Here is a 20044-nt window from a genome sequence, read left to right as displayed (position 1 = left end):
AAGCAGCCTGTGGAAGAAGCCACTTGCCGTGCCACCCCGGGAACAGGACTGCAGGCCCCGGCCCTTCCCACCTCCTCCTCCTCCTCCTCCTCCTCCCCCCCGCCCCGCCCCCACAGGGCACAGGGCTCAGAGACACCTCAGACTCTTGCTACCCAAAGTGCAAAGGGCATCAGTTGCTCCTCCAACCCCCCCACCACCGCCCAGCAGACCACGTTGTCCAGCCAGCCCCCGGGCCTCCCTGGGGTGCCCAGCACAAAAGTGCAGACACCCACCGGACCCTCAGTCTCAGTTTTCGGAGGTTTTTGCCACTCTAAGGACCCGCAGGCCAGCTGGGCCTTCGGGCAGGACAGAGAGCCCCGGAATCCGACGTGGAGAGCTGCGTGTACGTCCCCATCAGGAGGCGGTCCCCACCTCCGCGGCTCTCCCCTTGCGGGGAGCGGCAGCCCAGCCGGCAGCCGCAGGGCCTCAGGGAAGACACCAGGCTGGGCCCCCGCGGCACAGCGGGGGCACGTCCCCCGCACTCACGCGACTTAGGGACGGCTGCTGGAGACTGCTGCGGCCACCCTGCTGCCGGGTTTCTGGAGGGCTTCCTGGAAGCAGCATCCACACCAAGCCCTTGGAAGGCCCAGGCGACGGAGGAGCCGGTCAGGCAGGGGCCGAGGACGGTGAGAGGCCGGGCGGGAAGGAGCGTGTCAGGCAGGGGCAGAGGACGGTGACCGGCCGGGCGGGGAGGAGCCGGTCAGGCGGGGGCCCAGGACAGTGACGGGCCTGGCCGGGGAGGAGTGCGTCAGGCAGGGGCAGAGGAGACGGGCTGGGTAAGGGTTAGGGTTACAGTTAGGGCACAATTCACAATCCCAAAGACGTGGAAGCGACCCGAGTGCCCATCCATCCAGGAGTGCATCAATAAAATGTGGCGCGTGGACACCACGGAGTGCCATTCGGCTGTGAGGAGCAGCGGTGAGAGGGCGCCTCTCGTGTTCTCCTGGCCAGAGCTGGAACCCGTTCCAGTAAACCAAGTATCCCAAGAATGGACACACGAGCACCACGTGAGCGCGCTCACCAGCAAATTGGTACGAACGGATGGACGCCTAAGTGGACAGAGAGGAATCACCTTCATCGGGTGGGTGTCGGGCGGGTGGGGGGAGGGGAGGGGCATACACATCCATTAGGCATGGGGTGGGTGCGCACCGACTGGGGGATGGGCGCACTTGAAGCTCTGACCCGAGGGGGGAGGCTTGGAGAGGGCAAGGCACCCGACCTTAACATTGGTACCCCCACAATACGCTGGAACAACATGAGAGGTATATGAATAAGAACACAGGGGGGGCCGGGCGCGGTGGCTCACGCCTGTAATCCTAGCTCTCTGGGAGGCCGAGGCGGGCGGATTGCTCCAGGTCAGGAGTTCGAAACCAGCCTGAGCAAGAGCGAGACCCCGTCTCTACTAAAAATAGAAAGAAATTAATTGGCCAACTAATATATATAGAAAAACACAGCCGGGCGTGGTGGTGCATGCCTGTAGTCCCAACTACTCGGGAGGCTGAGGCAGCAGGATTGCTTGAGCCCGGAGATTGAGGTTGCTGTGAGCTAGGCTGACGCCATGGCACTCACTCTAGCCTGGGCAGCAAAACGAGACTCTGTCTCAAAAAAAAAAAAAAAAAAAAGAACACAGGGGGGAGGGCGGCACGGGCAACACATGTCACCTGAATACTTGTACTCCCATCATCTGCTTGAAAAGAGAGAGAAAAGAAAATGCAATCCTAGAGGTAAGAGACACTTTTTAAAAATAATGAATCCGAAGAGAAAAGTAAAAGGAGGCCTGTGGAGCAGGTCTGGGTGTGACTCCGGATCCCCCAACATCAGGTGCCACCACCAAAGTTTCCTGCGTGTAGCCCATAGAACCCCAAAATCAACGGGACGAGTTCTGGTCACATACTCCCTCAAAATGACATCCTGGCCTTCTTCTGGAACTCCCTCCCCTCTCAGACTCTCAAGGTTTCCTCCAGCGTGTCGGTTCCCACAGAGCAGACCTTTGGTCTGAGACCTGACAGTCCAGATGCCACGCATGCTGCCGCGTGGCGGCGGTGTCGAGGCTTGGGACAAGAGGAGGCCCCACGGTGCGGGCTGGGGCGCCAGGCACCGCGCGGGCGCTGAGGGTGGGGGTGACCCCCACCCCGGGCCGCCGCCGCGCTCCCAGAAAGGGGACAGAACAAGAGGCAAGAAAAAAAAAAAAAAAAGCAGCAGCCTGTGGCACCCGGTATTCCCAGGCGGTCTCCCATCCAAGTACTAACCAGGCCCGACCCTGCTTAGCTTCCGAGACCAGACGAGATCGGGGGCGTTCAGGGTGGTGTGGCCCTAGACGGCGGCGGAGGGCGCCCCTGCCCCGCTCGAGAAGCCGAGCCTCTCTGGGCTTCCCCGCCGCCGCCTCCCGCCCCAGGCCCCGCGCCGGGCCGGGCCGGGCTGGTTGAGTTCGCCGGCCGGGTCCCGCTGGCTCCCAGGGACGGGGGTGATGGGCGGGGCGGGGCGGGGCGGGGCGGGGTGGGGGGGCTGTCTCTCTATACACACACACACACACTCACACTCACTCACACTCACACAAGATGCGCCTCCACGGCTGGACTCGCCAAGGTGGAGCCCTCCCAGCCCCCCTCGTCTCCTCGCCCGGCCTCCTTCACCTACCCGCTGCCCACCCCCAGCGCGTCGCTGCCGCTGACTGCGCAGGCGCGGGACGCTCGCCCTTTGACCCCAGCCAGGGGCCGCCCTCCCCCACAACCCCTTTCAGCTGCGCCCCCCCCCCTCGCCCTGTGGGTGGGCTGCCGCCTATTCCCCCGGGCCAGGGCTGGGGCACAGCCAGTGTATGGGGCGTCTCTCTCTGGGGATGTGTCCCATGGGTGGGGTGGGGTGGCGTGGTTTGGGGGGCGCTGAAGAAATCAGTCCCCTCCATCTCCTACCTCTGGAAAACGCCCAAGCCCGTGGAGAACTGCCGGCACCGCTTCGTGGGGGCCGGGACCCTCCTCCGTGTCCTCCTGTGGCCCAGTCCAAGGGGCCTGGGCCTGGCCGGGGCTGCATTGGACCCCGACCACCCTGGCGTGTGGACTCGCTAAAAATCGGCCATTAGATATTGGATTCCAGCTTCCTGGAGGTCATTTCACTAATGAGTGCACCGGAAAGAGTTTCCTAATCCATCTGTGAGGGTGGCAACTGAAAGAGAATTTTAAAGCTGACAGAATAGGCGAGGGAAGGCATAGGAGATTTCCACACCCAGCAAGGAAGACTTTCCCGAAATGGAAGAAAGAAACGAGCAAACAGAGACACCGGTAGCCCGCCCGGAAAAGAGTCTGCCCCTGAGAGAAAGCACCCTGACCGGGTTCACCCGTGGGTGGGTGGCGAGCTAGCGGCATTCAGAAGAGCGAGGCCCGCAGTCTGTGCGGAAGACACGTGCGCTCGGGTGTGTGTGGCGGCGCGATTCACAAGCAGCTCTAGACGTTAAACCCAGGAGAAGCCAGGGAGTTCCCAACGCCCCAGGTGTCCTCAGCCCACGACTGGCTGCTGTGGGAATGCGAAGCCCGGCTCCTTGTCTCAGAGCGGGGTTCCCAGGAGGATCAGGCTGAAGCTGGGACTTGGCCTCAAAGTGTCCCCTCGCATGGCCACCCCCTTCCCCTTCCTGCTCCTCTACTCCTGGTGCCCCTCCATCCAGGGGCCAGACCTTAAAGAGTCACCGCAAGAGAATCCTGGTCCCAAAGGAGCCTTCTGGGGGACCGGTGCTGAGAGAGGTTGTGGGCATGGCCCGCTGGGGCTCTGCCCGACCCAGGGCTGAGAGATGCCACCTCCCAGCTCTGGGTCCCTGCAGGAAGTGTTGGCAAGCACAGGGCCGGTCCTCCAAAGGCCCAGGTGCAGGGAGCCCAGGCCAAGCAGCCTGTGGAAGAAGCCACTTGCCGTGCCACCCCGGGAACAGGACTGCAGGCCCCGGCCCTTCCCACCTCCTCCTCCTCCTCCTCCTCCTCCCCCCCGCCCCGCCCCCACAGGGCACAGGGCTCAGAGACACCTCAGACTCTTGCTACCCAAAGTGCAAAGGGCATCAGTTGCTCCTCCAACCCCCCCACCACCGCCCAGCAGACCACGTTGTCCAGCCAGCCCCCGGGCCTCCCTGGGGTGCCCAGCACAAAAGTGCAGACACCCACCGGACCCTCAGTCTCAGTTTTCGGAGGTTTTTGCCACTCTAAGGACCCGCAGGCCAGCTGGGCCTTCGGGCAGGACAGAGAGCCCCGGAATCCGACGTGGAGAGCTGCGTGTACGTCCCCATCAGGAGGCGGTCCCCACCTCCGCGGCTCTCCCCTTGCGGGGAGCGGCAGCCCAGCCGGCAGCCGCAGGGCCTCAGGGAAGACACCAGGCTGGGCCCCCGCGGCACAGCGGGGGCACGTCCCCCGCACTCACGCGACTTAGGGACGGCTGCTGGAGACTGCTGCGGCCACCCTGCTGCCGGGTTTCTGGAGGGCTTCCTGGAAGCAGCATCCACACCAAGCCCTTGGAAGGCCCAGGCGACGGAGGAGCCGGTCAGGCAGGGGCCGAGGACGGTGAGAGGCCGGGCGGGAAGGAGCGTGTCAGGCAGGGGCAGAGGACGGTGACCGGCCGGGCGGGGAGGAGCCGGTCAGGCGGGGGCCCAGGACAGTGACGGGCCTGGCCGGGGAGGAGTGCGTCAGGCAGGGGCAGAGGAGACGGGCTGGGTAAGGGTTAGGGTTACAGTTAGGGCACAATTCACAATCCCAAAGACGTGGAAGCGACCCGAGTGCCCATCCATCCAGGAGTGCATCAATAAAATGTGGCGCGTGGACACCACGGAGTGCCATTCGGCTGTGAGGAGCAGCGGTGAGAGGGCGCCTCTCGTGTTCTCCTGGCCAGAGCTGGAACCCGTTCCAGTAAACCAAGTATCCCAAGAATGGACACACGAGCACCACGTGAGCGCGCTCACCAGCAAATTGGTACGAACGGATGGACGCCTAAGTGGACAGAGAGGAATCACCTTCATCGGGTGGGTGTCGGGCGGGTGGGGGGAGGGGAGGGGCATACACATCCATTAGGCATGGGGTGGGTGCGCACCGACTGGGGGATGGGCGCACTTGAAGCTCTGACCCGAGGGGGGAGGCTTGGAGAGGGCAAGGCACCCGACCTTAACATTGGTACCCCCACAATACGCTGGAACAACATGAGAGGTATATGAATAAGAACACAGGGGGGGCCGGGCGCGGTGGCTCACGCCTGTAATCCTAGCTCTCTGGGAGGCCGAGGCGGGCGGATTGCTCCAGGTCAGGAGTTCGAAACCAGCCTGAGCAAGAGCGAGACCCCGTCTCTACTAAAAATAGAAAGAAATTAATTGGCCAACTAATATATATAGAAAAACACAGCCGGGCGTGGTGGTGCATGCCTGTAGTCCCAACTACTCGGGAGGCTGAGGCAGCAGGATTGCTTGAGCCCGGAGATTGAGGTTGCTGTGAGCTAGGCTGACGCCATGGCACTCACTCTAGCCTGGGCAGCAAAACGAGACTCTGTCTCAAAAAAAAAAAAAAAAAAAGAACACAGGGGGGAGGGCGGCACGGGCAACACATGTCACCTGAATACTTGTACTCCCATCATCTGCTTGAAAAGAGAGAGAAAAGAAAATGCAATCCTAGAGGTAAGAGACACTTTTTAAAAATAATGAATCCGAAGAGAAAAGTAAAAGGAGGCCTGTGGAGCAGGTCTGGGTGTGACTCCGGATCCCCCAACATCAGGTGCCACCACCAAAGTTTCCTGCGTGTAGCCCATAGAACCCCAAAATCAACGGGACGAGTTCTGGTCACATACTCCCTCAAAATGACATCCTGGCCTTCTTCTGGAACTCCCTCCCCTCTCAGACTCTCAAGGTTTCCTCCAGCGTGTCGGTTCCCACAGAGCAGACCTTTGGTCTGAGACCTGACGGTCCAGATGCCACGCATGCTGCCGCGTGGCGGCGGTGTCGAGGCTTGGGACAAGAGGAGGCCCCACGGTGCGGGCTGGGGCGCCAGGCACCGCGCGGGCGCTGAGGGTGGGGGTGACCCCCACCCCGGGCCGCCGCCGCGCTCCCAGAAAGGGGACAGAACAAGAGGCAAGAAAAAAAAAAAAAAAAGCAGCAGCCTGTGGCACCCGGTATTCCCAGGCGGTCTCCCATCCAAGTACTAACCAGGCCCGACCCTGCTTAGCTTCCGAGACCAGACGAGATCGGGGGCGTTCAGGGTGGTGTGGCCCTAGACGGCGGCGGAGGGCGCCCCTGCCCCGCTCGAGAAGCCGAGCCTCTCTGGGCTTCCCCGCCGCCGCCTCCCGCCCCAGGCCCCGCGCCGGGCCGGGCCGGGCTGGTTGAGTTCGCCGGCCGGGTCCCGCTGGCTCCCAGGGACGGGGGTGATGGGCGGGGCGGGGCGGGGCGGGGCGGGGTGGGGGGCTGTCTCTCTATACACACACACACACACTCACACTCACTCACACTCACACAAGATGCGCCTCCACGGCTGGACTCGCCAAGGTGGAGCCCTCCCAGCCCCCCTCGTCTCCTCGCCCGGCCTCCTTCACCTACCCGCTGCCCACCCCCAGCGCGTCGCTGCCGCTGACTGCGCAGGCGCGGGACGCTCGCCCTTTGACCCCAGCCAGGGGCCGCCCTCCCCCACAACCCCTTTCAGCTGCGCCCCCCCCCTCGCCCTGTGGGTGGGCTGCCGCCTATTCCCCCGGGCCAGGGCTGGGGCACAGCCAGTGTATGGGGCGTCTCTCTCTGGGGATGTGTCCCATGGGTGGGGTGGGGTGGCGTGGTTTGGGGGGCGCTGAAGAAATCAGTCCCCTCCATCTCCTACCTCTGGAAAACGCCCAAGCCCGTGGAGAACTGCCGGCACCGCTTCGTGGGGGCCGGGACCCTCCTCCGTGTCCTCCTGTGGCCCAGTCCAAGGGGCCTGGGCCTGGCCGGGGCTGCATTGGACCCCGACCACCCTGGCGTGTGGACTCGCTAAAAATCGGCCATTAGATATTGGATTCCAGCTTCCTGGAGGTCATTTCACTAATGAGTGCACCGGAAAGAGTTTCCTAATCCATCTGTGAGGGTGGCAACTGAAAGAGAATTTTAAAGCTGACAGAATAGGCGAGGGAAGGCATAGGAGATTTCCACACCCAGCAAGGAAGACTTTCCCGAAATGGAAGAAAGAAACGAGCAAACAGAGACACCGGTAGCCCGCCCGGAAAAGAGTCTGCCCCTGAGAGAAAGCACCCTGACCAGGTTCACCCGTGGGTGGGTGGCGAGCTAGCGGCATTCAGAAGAGCGAGGCCCGCAGTCTGTGCGGAAGACACCTGCGCTCGGGTGTGTGTGGCGGCGCGATTCACAAGCAGCTCTAGACGTTAAACCCAGGAGAAGCCAGGGAGTTCCCAACGCCCCAGGTGTCCTCAGCCCACGACTGGCTGCTGTGGGAATGCGAAGCCCGGCTCCTTGTCTCAGAGCGGGGTTCCCAGGAGGATCAGGCTGAAGCTGGGACTTGGCCTCAAAGTGTCCCCTCGCATGGCCACCCCCTTCCCCTTCCTGCTCCTCTACTCCTGGTGCCCCTCCATCCAGGGGCCAGACCTTAAAGAGTCACCGCAAGAGAATCCTGGTCCCAAAGGAGCCTTCTGGGGGACCGGTGCTGAGAGAGGTTGTGGGCATGGCCCGCTGGGGCTCTGCCCGACCCAGGGCTGAGAGATGCCACCTCCCAGCTCTGGGTCCCTGCAGGAAGTGTTGGCAAGCACAGGGCCGGTCCTCCAAAGGCCCAGGTGCAGGGAGCCCAGGCCAAGCAGCCTGTGGAAGAAGCCACTTGCCGTGCCACCCCGGGAACAGGACTGCAGGCCCCGGCCCTTCCCACCTCCTCCTCCTCCTCCTCCTCCTCCCCCCCGCCCCGCCCCCACAGGGCACAGGGCTCAGAGACACCTCAGACTCTTGCTACCCAAAGTGCAAAGGGCATCAGTTGCTCCTCCAACCCCCCCACCACCGCCCAGCAGACCACGTTGTCCAGCCAGCCCCCGGGCCTCCCTGGGGTGCCCAGCACAAAAGTGCAGACACCCACCGGACCCTCAGTCTCAGTTTTCGGAGGTTTTTGCCACTCTAAGGACCCGCAGGCCAGCTGGGCCTTCGGGCAGGACAGAGAGCCCCGGAATCCGACGTGGAGAGCTGCGTGTACGTCCCCATGAGGAGGCGGTCCCCACCTCCGCGGCTCTCCCCTTGCGGGGAGCGGCAGCCCAGCCGGCAGCCGCAGGGCCTCAGGGAAGACACCAGGCTGGGCCCCCGCGGCACAGCGGGGGCACGTCCCCCGCACTCACGCGACTTAGGGACGGCTGCTGGAGACTGCTGCGGCCACCCTGCTGCCGGGTTTCTGGAGGGCTTCCTGGAAGCAGCATCCACACCAAGCCCTTGGAAGGCCCAGGCGACGGAGGAGCCGGTCAGGCAGGGGCCGAGGACGGTGAGAGGCCGGGCGGGAAGGAGCGTGTCAGGCAGGGGCAGAGGACGGTGACCGGCCGGGCGGGGAGGAGCCGGTCAGGCGGGGGCCCAGGACAGTGACGGGCCTGGCCGGGGAGGAGTGCGTCAGGCAGGGGCAGAGGAGACGGGCTGGGTAAGGGTTAGGGTTACAGTTAGGGCACAATTCACAATCCCAAAGACGTGGAAGCGACCCGAGTGCCCATCCATCCAGGAGTGCATCAATAAAATGTGGCGCGTGGACACCACGGAGTGCCATTCGGCTGTGAGGAGCAGCGGTGAGAGGGCGCCTCTCGTGTTCTCCTGGCCAGAGCTGGAACCCGTTCCAGTAAACCAAGTATCCCAAGAATGGACACACGAGCACCACGTGAGCGCGCTCACCAGCAAATTGGTACGAACGGATGGACGCCTAAGTGGACAGAGAGGAATCACCTTCATCGGGTGGGTGTCGGGCGGGTGGGGGGAGGGGAGGGGCATACACATCCATTAGGCATGGGGTGGGTGCGCACCGACTGGGGGATGGGCGCACTTGAAGCTCTGACCCGAGGGGGGAGGCTTGGAGAGGGCAAGGCACCCGACCTTAACATTGGTACCCCCACAATACGCTGGAACAACATGAGAGGTATATGAATAAGAACACAGGGGGGGCCGGGCGCGGTGGCTCACGCCTGTAATCCTAGCTCTCTGGGAGGCCGAGGCGGGCGGATTGCTCCAGGTCAGGAGTTCGAAACCAGCCTGAGCAAGAGCGAGACCCCGTCTCTACTAAAAATAGAAAGAAATTAATTGGCCAACTAATATATATAGAAAAACACAGCCGGGCGTGGTGGTGCATGCCTGTAGTCCCAACTACTCGGGAGGCTGAGGCAGCAGGATTGCTTGAGCCCGGAGATTGAGGTTGCTGTGAGCTAGGCTGACGCCATGGCACTCACTCTAGCCTGGGCAGCAAAACGAGACTCTGTCTCAAAAAAAAAAAAAAAAAAAGAACACAGGGGGGAGGGCGGCACGGGCAACACATGTCACCTGAATACTTGTACTCCCATCATCTGCTTGAAAAGAGAGAGAAAAGAAAATGCAATCCTAGAGGTAAGAGACACTTTTTAAAAATAATGAATCCGAAGAGAAAAGTAAAAGGAGGCCTGTGGAGCAGGTCTGGGTGTGACTCCGGATCCCCCAACATCAGGTGCCACCACCAAAGTTTCCTGCGTGTAGCCCATAGAACCCCAAAATCAACGGGACGAGTTCTGGTCACATACTCCCTCAAAATGACATCCTGGCCTTCTTCTGGAACTCCCTCCCCTCTCAGACTCTCAAGGTTTCCTCCAGCGTGTCGGTTCCCACAGAGCAGACCTTTGGTCTGAGACCTGACGGTCCAGATGCCACGCATGCTGCCGCGTGGCGGCGGTGTCGAGGCTTGGGACAAGAGGAGGCCCCACGGTGCGGGCTGGGGCGCCAGGCACCGCGCGGGCGCTGAGGGTGGGGGTGACCCCCACCCCGGGCCGCCGCCGCGCTCCCAGAAAGGGGACAGAACAAGAGGCAAGAAAAAAAAAAAAAAAGCAGCAGCCTGTGGCACCCGGTATTCCCAGGCGGTCTCCCATCCAAGTACTAACCAGGCCCGACCCTGCTTAGCTTCCGAGACCAGACGAGATCGGGGGCGTTCAGGGTGGTGTGGCCCTAGACGGCGGCGGAGGGCGCCCCTGCCCCGCTCGAGAAGCCGAGCCTCTCTGGGCTTCCCCGCCGCCGCCTCCCGCCCCAGGCCCCGCGCCGGGCCGGGCCGGGCTGGTTGAGTTCGCCGGCCGGGTCCCGCTGGCTCCCAGGGACGGGGGTGATGGGCGGGGCGGGGCGGGGCGGGGCGGGGTGGGGGGCTGTCTCTCTATACACACACACACACACTCACACTCACTCACACTCACACAAGATGCGCCTCCACGGCTGGACTCGCCAAGGTGGAGCCCTCCCAGCCCCCCTCGTCTCCTCGCCCGGCCTCCTTCACCTACCCGCTGCCCACCCCCAGCGCGTCGCTGCCGCTGACTGCGCAGGCGCGGGACGCTCGCCCTTTGACCCCAGCCAGGGGCCGCCCTCCCCCACAACCCCTTTCAGCTGCGCCCCCCCCCTCGCCCTGTGGGTGGGCTGCCGCCTATTCCCCCGGGCCAGGGCTGGGGCACAGCCAGTGTATGGGGCGTCTCTCTCTGGGGATGTGTCCCATGGGTGGGGTGGGGTGGCGTGGTTTGGGGGGCGCTGAAGAAATCAGTCCCCTCCATCTCCTACCTCTGGAAAACGCCCAAGCCCGTGGAGAACTGCCGGCACCGCTTCGTGGGGGCCGGGACCCTCCTCCGTGTCCTCCTGTGGCCCAGTCCAAGGGGCCTGGGCCTGGCCGGGGCTGCATTGGACCCCGACCACCCTGGCGTGTGGACTCGCTAAAAATCGGCCATTAGATATTGGATTCCAGCTTCCTGGAGGTCATTTCACTAATGAGTGCACCGGAAAGAGTTTCCTAATCCATCTGTGAGGGTGGCAACTGAAAGAGAATTTTAAAGCTGACAGAATAGGCGAGGGAAGGCATAGGAGATTTCCACACCCAGCAAGGAAGACTGTCCCGAAATGGAAGAAAGAAACGAGCAAACAGAGACACCGGTAGCCCGCCCGGAAAAGAGTCTGCCCCTGAGAGAAAGCACCCTGACCAGGTTCACCCGTGGGTGGGTGGCGAGCTAGCGGCATTCAGAAGAGCGAGGCCCGCAGTCTGTGCGGAAGACACGTGCGCTCGGGTGTGTGTGGCGGCGCGATTCACAAGCAGCTCTAGACGTTAAACCCAGGAGAAGCCAGGGAGTTCCCAACGCCCCAGGTGTCCTCAGCCCACGACTGGCTGCTGTGGGAATGCGAAGCCCGGCTCCTTGTCTCAGAGCGGGGTTCCCAGGAGGATCAGGCTGAAGCTGGGACTTGGCCTCAAAGTGTCCCCTCGCATGGCCACCCCCTTCCCCTTCCTGCTCCTCTACTCCTGGTGCCCCTCCATCCAGGGGCCAGACCTTAAAGAGTCACCGCAAGAGAATCCTGGTCCCAAAGGAGCCTTCTGGGGGACCGGTGCTGAGAGAGGTTGTGGGCATGGCCCGCTGGGGCTCTGCCCGACCCAGGGCTGAGAGATGCCACCTCCCAGCTCTGGGTCCCTGCAGGAAGTGTTGGCAAGCACAGGGCCGGTCCTCCAAAGGCCCAGGTGCAGGGAGCCCAGGCCAAGCAGCCTGTGGAAGAAGCCACTTGCCGTGCCACCCCGGGAACAGGACTGCAGGCCCCGGCCCTTCCCACCTCCTCCTCCTCCTCCTCCTCCTCCCCCCCGCCCCGCCCCCACAGGGCACAGGGCTCAGAGACACCTCAGACTCTTGCTACCCAAAGTGCAAAGGGCATCAGTTGCTCCTCCAACCCCCCCACCACCGCCCAGCAGACCACGTTGTCCAGCCAGCCCCCGGGCCTCCCTGGGGTGCCCAGCACAAAATTGCAGACACCCACCGGACCCTCAGTCTCAGTTTTCGGAGGTTTTTGCCACTCTAAGGACCCGCAGGCCAGCTGGGCCTTCGGGCAGGACAGAGAGCCCCGGAATCCGACGTGGAGAGCTGCGTGTACGTCCCCATCAGGAGGCGGTCCCCACCTCCGCGGCTCTCCCCTTGCGGGGAGCGGCAGCCCAGCCGGCAGCCGCAGGGCCTCAGGGAAGACACCAGGCTGGGCCCCCGCGGCACAGCGGGGGCACGTCCCCCGCACTCACGCGACTTAGGGACCGCTGCTGGAGACTGCTGCGGCCACCCTGCTGCCGGGTTTCTGGAGGGCTTCCTGGAAGCAGCATCCACACCAAGCCCTTGGAAGGCCCAGGCGACGGAGGAGCCGGTCAGGCAGGGGCCGAGGACGGTGAGAGGCCGGGCGGGAAGGAGCGTGTCAGGCAGGGGCAGAGGACGGTGACAGGCCGGGCGGGGAGGAGCCGGTCAGGCGGGGGCCCAGGACAGTGACGGGCCTGGCCGGGGAGGAGTGCGTCAGGCAGGGGCAGAGGAGACGGGCTGGGTAAGGGTTAGGGTTACAGTTAGGGCACAATTCACAATCCCAAAGACGTGGAAGCGACCCGAGTGCCCATCCATCCAGGAGTGCATCAATAAAATGTGGCGCGTGGACACCACGGAGTGCCATTCGGCTGTGAGGAGCAGCGGTGAGAGGGCGCCTCTCGTGTTCTCCTGGCCAGAGCTGGAACCCGTTCCAGTAAACCAAGTATCCCAAGAATGGACACACGAGCACCACGTGAGCGCGCTCACCAGCAAATTGGTACGAACGGATGGACGCCTAAGTGGACAGAGAGGAATCACCTTCATCGGGTGGGTGTCGGGCGGGTGGGGGGAGGGGAGGGGCATACACATCCATTAGGCATGGGGTGGGTGCGCACCGACTGGGGGATGGGCGCACTTGAAGCTCTGACCCGAGGGGGGAGGCTTGGAGAGGGCAAGGCACCCGACCTTAACATTGGTACCCCCACAATACGCTGGAACAACATGAGAGGTATATGAATAAGAACACAGGGGGGGCCGGGCGCGGTGGCTCACGCCTGTAATCCTAGCTCTCTGGGAGGCCGAGGCGGGCGGATTGCTCCAGGTCAGGAGTTCGAAACCAGCCTGAGCAAGAGCGAGACCCCGTCTCTACTAAAAATAGAAAGAAATTAATTGGCCAACTAATATATATAGAAAAACACAGCCGGGCGTGGTGGTGCATGCCTGTAGTCCCAACTACTCGGGAGGCTGAGGCAGCAGGATTGCTTGAGCCCGGAGATTGAGGTTGCTGTGAGCTAGGCTGACGCCATGGCACTCACTCTAGCCTGGGCAGCAAAACGAGACTCTGTCTCAAAAAAAAAAAAAAAAAAAAGAACACAGGGGGGAGGGCGGCACGGGCAACACATGTCACCTGAATACTTGTACTCCCATCATCTGCTTGAAAAGAGAGAGAAAAGAAAATGCAATCCTAGAGGTAAGAGACACTTTTTAAAAATAATGAATCCGAAGAGAAAAGTAAAAGGAGGCCTGTGGAGCAGGTCTGGGTGTGACTCCGGATCCCCCAACATCAGGTGCCACCACCAAAGTTTCCTGCGTGTAGCCCATAGAACCCCAAAATCAACGGGACGAGTTCTGGTCACATACTCCCTCAAAATGACATCCTGGCCTTCTTCTGGAACTCCCTCCCCTCTCAGACTCTCAAGGTTTCCTCCAGCGTGTCGGTTCCCACAGAGCAGACCTTTGGTCTGAGACCTGACAGTCCAGATGCCACGCATGCTGCCGCGTGGCGGCGGTGTCGAGGCTTGGGACAAGAGGAGGCCCCACGGTGCGGGCTGGGGCGCCAGGCACCGCGCGGGCGCTGAGGGTGGGGGTGACCCCCACCCCGGGCCGCCGCCGCGCTCCCAGAAAGGGGACAGAACAAGAGGCAAGAAAAAAAAAAAAAAAGCAGCAGCCTGTGGCACCCGGTATTCCCAGGCGGTCTCCCATCCAAGTACTAACCAGGCCCGACCCTGCTTAGCTTCCGAGACCAGACGAGATCGGGGGCGTTCAGGGTGGTGTGGCCCTAGACGGCGGCGGAGGGCGCCCCTGCCCCGCTCGAGAAGCCGAGCCTCTCTGGGCTTCCCCGCCGCCGCCTCCCGCCCCAGGCCCCGCGCCGGGCCGGGCCGGGCTGGTTGAGTTCGCCGGCCGGGTCCCGCTGGCTCCCAGGGACGGGGGTGATGGGTGGGGCGGGGCGGGGCGGGGCGGGGTGGGGGGCTGTCTCTCTATACACACACACACACACTCACACTCACTCACACTCACACAAGATGCGCCTCCACGGCTGGACTCGCCAAGGTGGAGCCCTCCCAGCCCCCCTCGTCTCCTCGCCCGGCCTCCTTCACCTACCCGCTGCCCACCCCCAGCGCGTCGCTGCCGCTGACTGTGCAGGCGCGGGACGCTCGCCCTTTGACCCCAGCCAGGGGCCGCCCTCCCCCACAACCCCTTTCAGCTGCGCCCCCCCCTCGCCCTGTGGGTGGGCTGCCGCCTATTCCCCCGGGCCAGGGCTGGGGCACAGCCAGTGTATGGGGCGTCTCTCTCTGGGGATGTGTCCCATGGGTGGGGTGGGGTGGCGTGGTTTGGGGCCGCTGAAGAAATCAGTCCCCTCCATCTCCTACCTCTGGAAAACGCCCAAGCCCGTGGAGAACTGCCGGCACCGCTTCGTGGGGGCCGGGACCCTCCTCCGTGTCCTCCTGTGGCCCAGTCCAAGGGGCCTGGGCCTGGCCGGGGCTGCATTGGACCCCGACCACCCTGGCGTGTGGACTCGCTAAAAATCGGCCATTAGATATTGGATTCCAGCTTCCTGGAGGTCATTTCACTAATGAGTGCACCGGAAAGAGTTTCCTAATCCATCTGTGAGGGTGGCAACTGAAAGAGAATTTTAAAGCTGACAGAATAGGCGAGGGAAGGCATAGGAGATTTCCACACCCAGCAAGGAAGACTGTCCCGAAATGGAAGAAAGAAACGAGCAAACAGAGACACCGGTAGCCCGCCCGGAAAAGAGTCTGCCCCTGAGAGAAAGCACCCTGACCAGGTTCACCCGTGGGTGGGTGGCGAGCTAGCGGCATTCAGAAGAGCGAGGCCCGCAGTCTGTGCGGAAGACACGTGCGCTCGGGTGTGTGTGGCGGCGCGATTCACAAGCAGCTCTAGACGTTAAACCCAGGAGAAGCCAGGGAGTTCCCAACGCCCCAGGTGTCCTCAGCCCACGACTGGCTGCTGTGGGAATGCGAAGCCCGGCTCCTTGTCTCAGAGCGGGGTTCCCAGGAGGATCAGGCTGAAGCTGGGACTTGGCCTCAAAGTGTCCCCTCGCATGGCCACCCCCTTCCCCTTCCTGCTCCTCTACTCCTGGTGCCCCTCCATCCAGGGGCCAGACCTTAAAGAGTCACCGCAAGAGAATCCTGGTCCCAAAGGAGCCTTCTGGGGGACCGGTGCTGAGAGAGGTTGTGGGCATGGCCCGCTGGGGCTCTGCCCGACCCAGGGCTGAGAGATGCCACCTCCCAGCTCTGGGTCCCTGCAGGAAGTGTTGGCAAGCACAGGGCCGGTCCTCCAAAGGCCCAGGTGCAGGGAGCCCAGGCCAAGCAGCCTGTGGAAGAAGCCACTTGCCGTGCCACCCCGGGAACAGGACTGCAGGCCCCGGCCCTTCCCACCTCCTCCTCCTCCTCCTCCTCCTCCCCCCCGCCCCGCCCCCACAGGGCACAGGGCTCAGAGACACCTCAGACTCTTGCTACCCAAAGTGCAAAGGGCATCAGTTGCTCCTCCAACCCCCCCACCACCGCCCAGCAGACCACGTTGTCCAGCCAGCCCCCGGGCCTCCCTGGGGTGCCCAGCACAAAATTGCAGACACCCACCGGACCCTCAGTCTCAGTTTTCGGAGGTTTTTGCCACTCTAAGGACCCGCAGGCCAGCTGGGCCTTCGGGCAGGACAGAGAGCCCCGGAATCCGACGTGGAGAGCTGCGTGTACGTCCCCATGAGGAGGCGGTCCCCACCTCCGCGGCTCTCCCCTTGCGGGGAGCGGCAGCCCAGCCGGCAGCCGCAGGGCCTCAGGGAAGACACCAGGCTGGGCCCCCGCGGCACAGCGGGGGCACGTCCCCCGCACTCACGCGACTTAGGGACCGCTGCTGGAGACTGCTGCGGCCACCCTGCTGCCGGGTTTCTGGAGGGCTTCCTGGAAGCAGCATCCACACCAAGCCCTTGGAAGGCCCAGGCGACGGAGGAGCCGGTCAGGCAGGGGCCGAGGACGGTGAGAGGCCGGGCGGGAAGGAGCGTGTCAGGCAGGGGCAGAGGACGGTGACAGGCCGGGCGGGGAGGAGCCGGTCAGGCGGGGGCCCAGGACAGTGACGGGCCTGGCCGGGGAGGAGTGCGTCAGGCAGGGGCAGAGGAGACGGGCTGGGTAAGGGTTAGGGTTACAGTTAGGGCACAATTCACAATCCCAAAGACGTGGAAGCGACCCGAGTGCCCATCCATCCAGGAGTGCATCAATAAAATGTGGCGCGTGGACACCACGGAGTGCCATTCGGCTGTGAGGAGCAGCGGTGAGAGGGCGCCTCTCGTGTTCTCCTGGCCAGAGCTGGAACCCGTTCCAGTAAACCAAGTATCCCAAGAATGGACACACGAGCACCACGTGAGCGCGCTCACCAGCAAATTGGTACGAACGGATGGACGCCTAAGTGGACAGAGAGGAATCACCTTCATCGGGTGGGTGTCGGGCGGGTGGGGGGAGGGGAGGGGCATACACATCCATTAGGCATGGGGTGGGTGCGCACCGACTGGGGGATGGGCGCACTTGAAGCTCTGACCCGAGGGGGGAGGCTTGGAGAGGGCAAGGCACCCGACCTTAACATTGGTACCCCCACAATACGCTGGAACAACATGAGAGGTATATGAATAAGAACACAGGGGGGGCCGGGCGCGGTGGCTCACGCCTGTAATCCTAGCTCTCTGGGAGGCCGAGGCGGGCGGATTGCTCCAGGTCAGGAGTTCGAAACCAGCCTGAGCAAGAGCGAGACCCCGTCTCTACTAAAAATAGAAAGAAATTAATTGGCCAACTAATATATATAGAAAAACACAGCCGGGCGTGGTGGTGCATGCCTGTAGTCCCAACTACTCGGGAGGCTGAGGCAGCAGGATTGCTTGAGCCCGGAGATTGAGGTTGCTGTGAGCTAGGCTGACGCCATGGCACTCACTCTAGCCTGGGCAGCAAAACGAGACTCTGTCTCAAAAAAAAAAAAAAAAAAAAGAACACAGGGGGGAGGGCGGCACGGGCAACACATGTCACCTGAATACTTGTACTCCCATCATCTGCTTGAAAAGAGAGAGAAAAGAAAATGCAATCCTAGAGGTAAGAGACACTTTTTAAAAATAATGAATCCGAAGAGAAAAGTAAAAGGAGGCCTGTGGAGCAGGTCTGGGTGTGACTCCGGATCCCCCAACATCAGGTGCCACCACCAAAGTTTCCTGCGTGTAGCCCATAGAACCCCAAAATCAACGGGACGAGTTCTGGTCACATACTCCCTCAAAATGACATCCTGGCCTTCTTCTGGAACTCCCTCCCCTCTCAGACTCTCAAGGTTTCCTCCAGCGTGTCGGTTCCCACAGAGCAGACCTTTGGTCTGAGACCTGACAGTCCAGATGCCACGCATGCTGCCGCGTGGCGGCGGTGTCGAGGCTTGGGACAAGAGGAGGCCCCACGGTGCGGGCTGGGGCGCCAGGCACCGCGCGGGCGCTGAGGGTGGGGGTGACCCCCACCCCGGGCCGCCGCCGCGCTCCCAGAAAGGGGACAGAACAAGAGGCAAGAAAAAAAAAAAAAAAGCAGCAGCCTGTGGCACCCGGTATTCCCAGGCGGTCTCCCATCCAAGTACTAACCAGGCCCGACCCTGCTTAGCTTCCGAGACCAGACGAGATCGGGGGCGTTCAGGGTGGTGTGGCCCTAGACGGCGGCGGAGGGCGCCCCTGCCCCGCTCGAGAAGCCGAGCCTCTCTGGGCTTCCCCGCCGCCGCCTCCCGCCCCAGGCCCCGCGCCGGGCCGGGCCGGGTCCCGCTGGCTCCCAGGGACGGGGGTGATGGGTGGGGCGGGGCGGGGCGGGGCGGGGTGGGGGGCTGTCTCTCTATACACACACACACACACTCACACTCACTCACACTCACACAAGATGCGCCTCCACGGCTGGACTCGCCAAGGTGGAGCCCTCCCAGCCCCCCTCGTCTCCTCGCCCGGCCTCCTTCACCTACCCGCTGCCCACCCCCAGCGCGTCGCTGCCGCTGACTGTGCAGGCGCGGGACGCTCGCCCTTTGACCCCAGCCAGGGGCCGCCCTCCCCCACAACCCCTTTCAGCTGCGCCCCCCCCTCGCCCTGTGGGTGGGCTGCCGCCTATTCCCCCGGGCCAGGGCTGGGGCACAGCCAGTGTATGGGGCGTCTCTCTCTGGGGATGTGTCCCATGGGTGGGGTGGGGTGGCGTGGTTTGGGGCCGCTGAAGAAATCAGTCCCCTCCATCTCCTACCTCTGGAAAACGCCCAAGCCCGTGGAGAACTGCCGGCACCGCTTCGTGGGGGCCGGGACCCTCCTCCGTGTCCTCCTGTGGCCCAGTCCAAGGGGCCTGGGCCTGGCCGGGGCTGCATTGGACCCCGACCACCCTGGCGTGTGGACTCGCTAAAAATCGGCCATTAGATATTGGATTCCAGCTTCCTGGAGGTCATTTCACTAATGAGTGCACCGGAAAGAGTTTCCTAATCCATCTGTGAGGGTGGCAACTGAAAGAGAATTTTAAAGCTGACAGAATAGGCGAGGGAAGGCATAGGAGATTTCCACACCCAGCAAGGAAGACTGTCCCGAAATGGAAGAAAGAAACGAGCAAACAGAGACACCGGTAGCCCGCCCGGAAAAGAGTCTGCCCCTGAGAGAAAGCACCCTGACCAGGTTCACCCGTGGGTGGGTGGCGAGCTAGCGGCATTCAGAAGAGCGAGGCCCGCAGTCTGTGCGGAAGACACCTGCGCTCGGGTGTGTGTGGCGGCGCGATTCACAAGCAGCTCTAGACGTTAAACCCAGGAGAAGCCAGGGAGTTCCCAACGCCCCAGGTGTCCTCAGCCCACGACTGGCTGCTGTGGGAATGCGAAGCCCGGCTCCTTGTCTCAGAGCGGGGTTCCCAGGAGGATCAGGCTGAAGCTGGGACTTGGCCTCAAAGTGTCCCCTCGCATGGCCACCCCCTTCCCCTTCCTGCTCCTCTACTCCTGGTGCCCCTCCATCCAGGGGCCAGACCTTAAAGAGTCACCGCAAGAGAATCCTGGTCCCAAAGGAGCCTTCTGGGGGACCGGTGCTGAGAGAGGTTGTGGGCATGGCCCGCTGGGGCTCTGCCCGACCCAGGGCTGAGAGATGCCACCTCCCAGCTCTGGGTCCCTGCAGGAAGTGTTGGCAAGCACAGGGCCGGTCCTCCAAAGGCCCAGGTGCAGGGAGCCCAGGCCAAGCAGCCTGTGGAAGAAGCCACTTGCCGTGCCACCCCGGGAACAGGACTGCAGGCCCCGGCCCTTCCCACCTCCTCCTCCTCCTCCTCCTCCTCCCCCCCGCCCCGCCCCCACAGGGCACAGGGCTCAGAGACACCTCAGACTCTTGCTACCCAAAGTGCAAAGGGCATCAGTTGCTCCTCCAACCCCCCCACCACCGCCCAGCAGACCACGTTGTCCAGCCAGCCCCCGGGCCTCCCTGGGGTGCCCAGCACAAAAGTGCAGACACCCACCGGACCCTCAGTCTCAGTTTTCGGAGGTTTTTGCCACTCTAAGGACCCGCAGGCCAGCTGGGCCTTCGGGCAGGACAGAGAGCCCCGGAATCCGACGTGGAGAGCTGCGTGTACGTCCCCATGAGGAGGCGGTCCCCACCTCCGCGGCTCTCCCCTTGCGGGGAGCGGCAGCCCAGCCGGCAGCCGCAGGGCCTCAGGGAAGACACCAGGCTGGGCCCCCGCGGCACAGCGGGGGCACGTCCCCCGCACTCACGCGACTTAGGGACGGCTGCTGGAGACTG

The 20044-nt window shown here is 63.1% G+C and overlaps 5 non-coding genes across 5 annotated transcripts; all 5 read right to left on the bottom strand.

Moving 5' to 3' along the window:
• Positions 1-2239: 2239 nt before the first annotated feature.
• LOC142867150 (5S ribosomal RNA) lies at positions 2240-2358 on the bottom strand. Its single transcript, XR_012916877.1, has one exon. It is a non-coding gene; the product is annotated as a 5S ribosomal RNA (ribosomal RNA).
• A 3786-nt stretch (positions 2359-6144) lies between these two features.
• Positions 6145-6263, bottom strand: LOC142867149 (5S ribosomal RNA). The gene has a single exon (XR_012916876.1). It is a non-coding gene; the product is annotated as a 5S ribosomal RNA (ribosomal RNA).
• A 3783-nt stretch (positions 6264-10046) lies between these two features.
• Positions 10047-10165, bottom strand: LOC142867148 (5S ribosomal RNA). The gene has a single exon (XR_012916875.1). It is a non-coding gene; the product is annotated as a 5S ribosomal RNA (ribosomal RNA).
• A 3784-nt stretch (positions 10166-13949) lies between these two features.
• Positions 13950-14068, bottom strand: LOC142867147 (5S ribosomal RNA). The gene has a single exon (XR_012916874.1). It is a non-coding gene; the product is annotated as a 5S ribosomal RNA (ribosomal RNA).
• A 3782-nt stretch (positions 14069-17850) lies between these two features.
• LOC142867146 (5S ribosomal RNA) lies at positions 17851-17969 on the bottom strand. The gene has a single exon (XR_012916873.1). It is a non-coding gene; the product is annotated as a 5S ribosomal RNA (ribosomal RNA).
• Between the last annotated feature and the right edge of the window lie 2075 nt (positions 17970-20044).

The sequence above is a fragment of the Microcebus murinus genome, unplaced genomic scaffold (assembly GCF_040939455.1).
Source record: "Microcebus murinus isolate Inina unplaced genomic scaffold, M.murinus_Inina_mat1.0 scaf013_hap2_Mmur4.0, whole genome shotgun sequence".
In the NCBI taxonomy this organism is placed as follows: domain Eukaryota; kingdom Metazoa; phylum Chordata; class Mammalia; order Primates; family Cheirogaleidae; genus Microcebus; species Microcebus murinus.
Note: the sequence above shows the minus strand (reverse complement) of the source record. Positions and strands in the feature narration are given on the sequence as shown.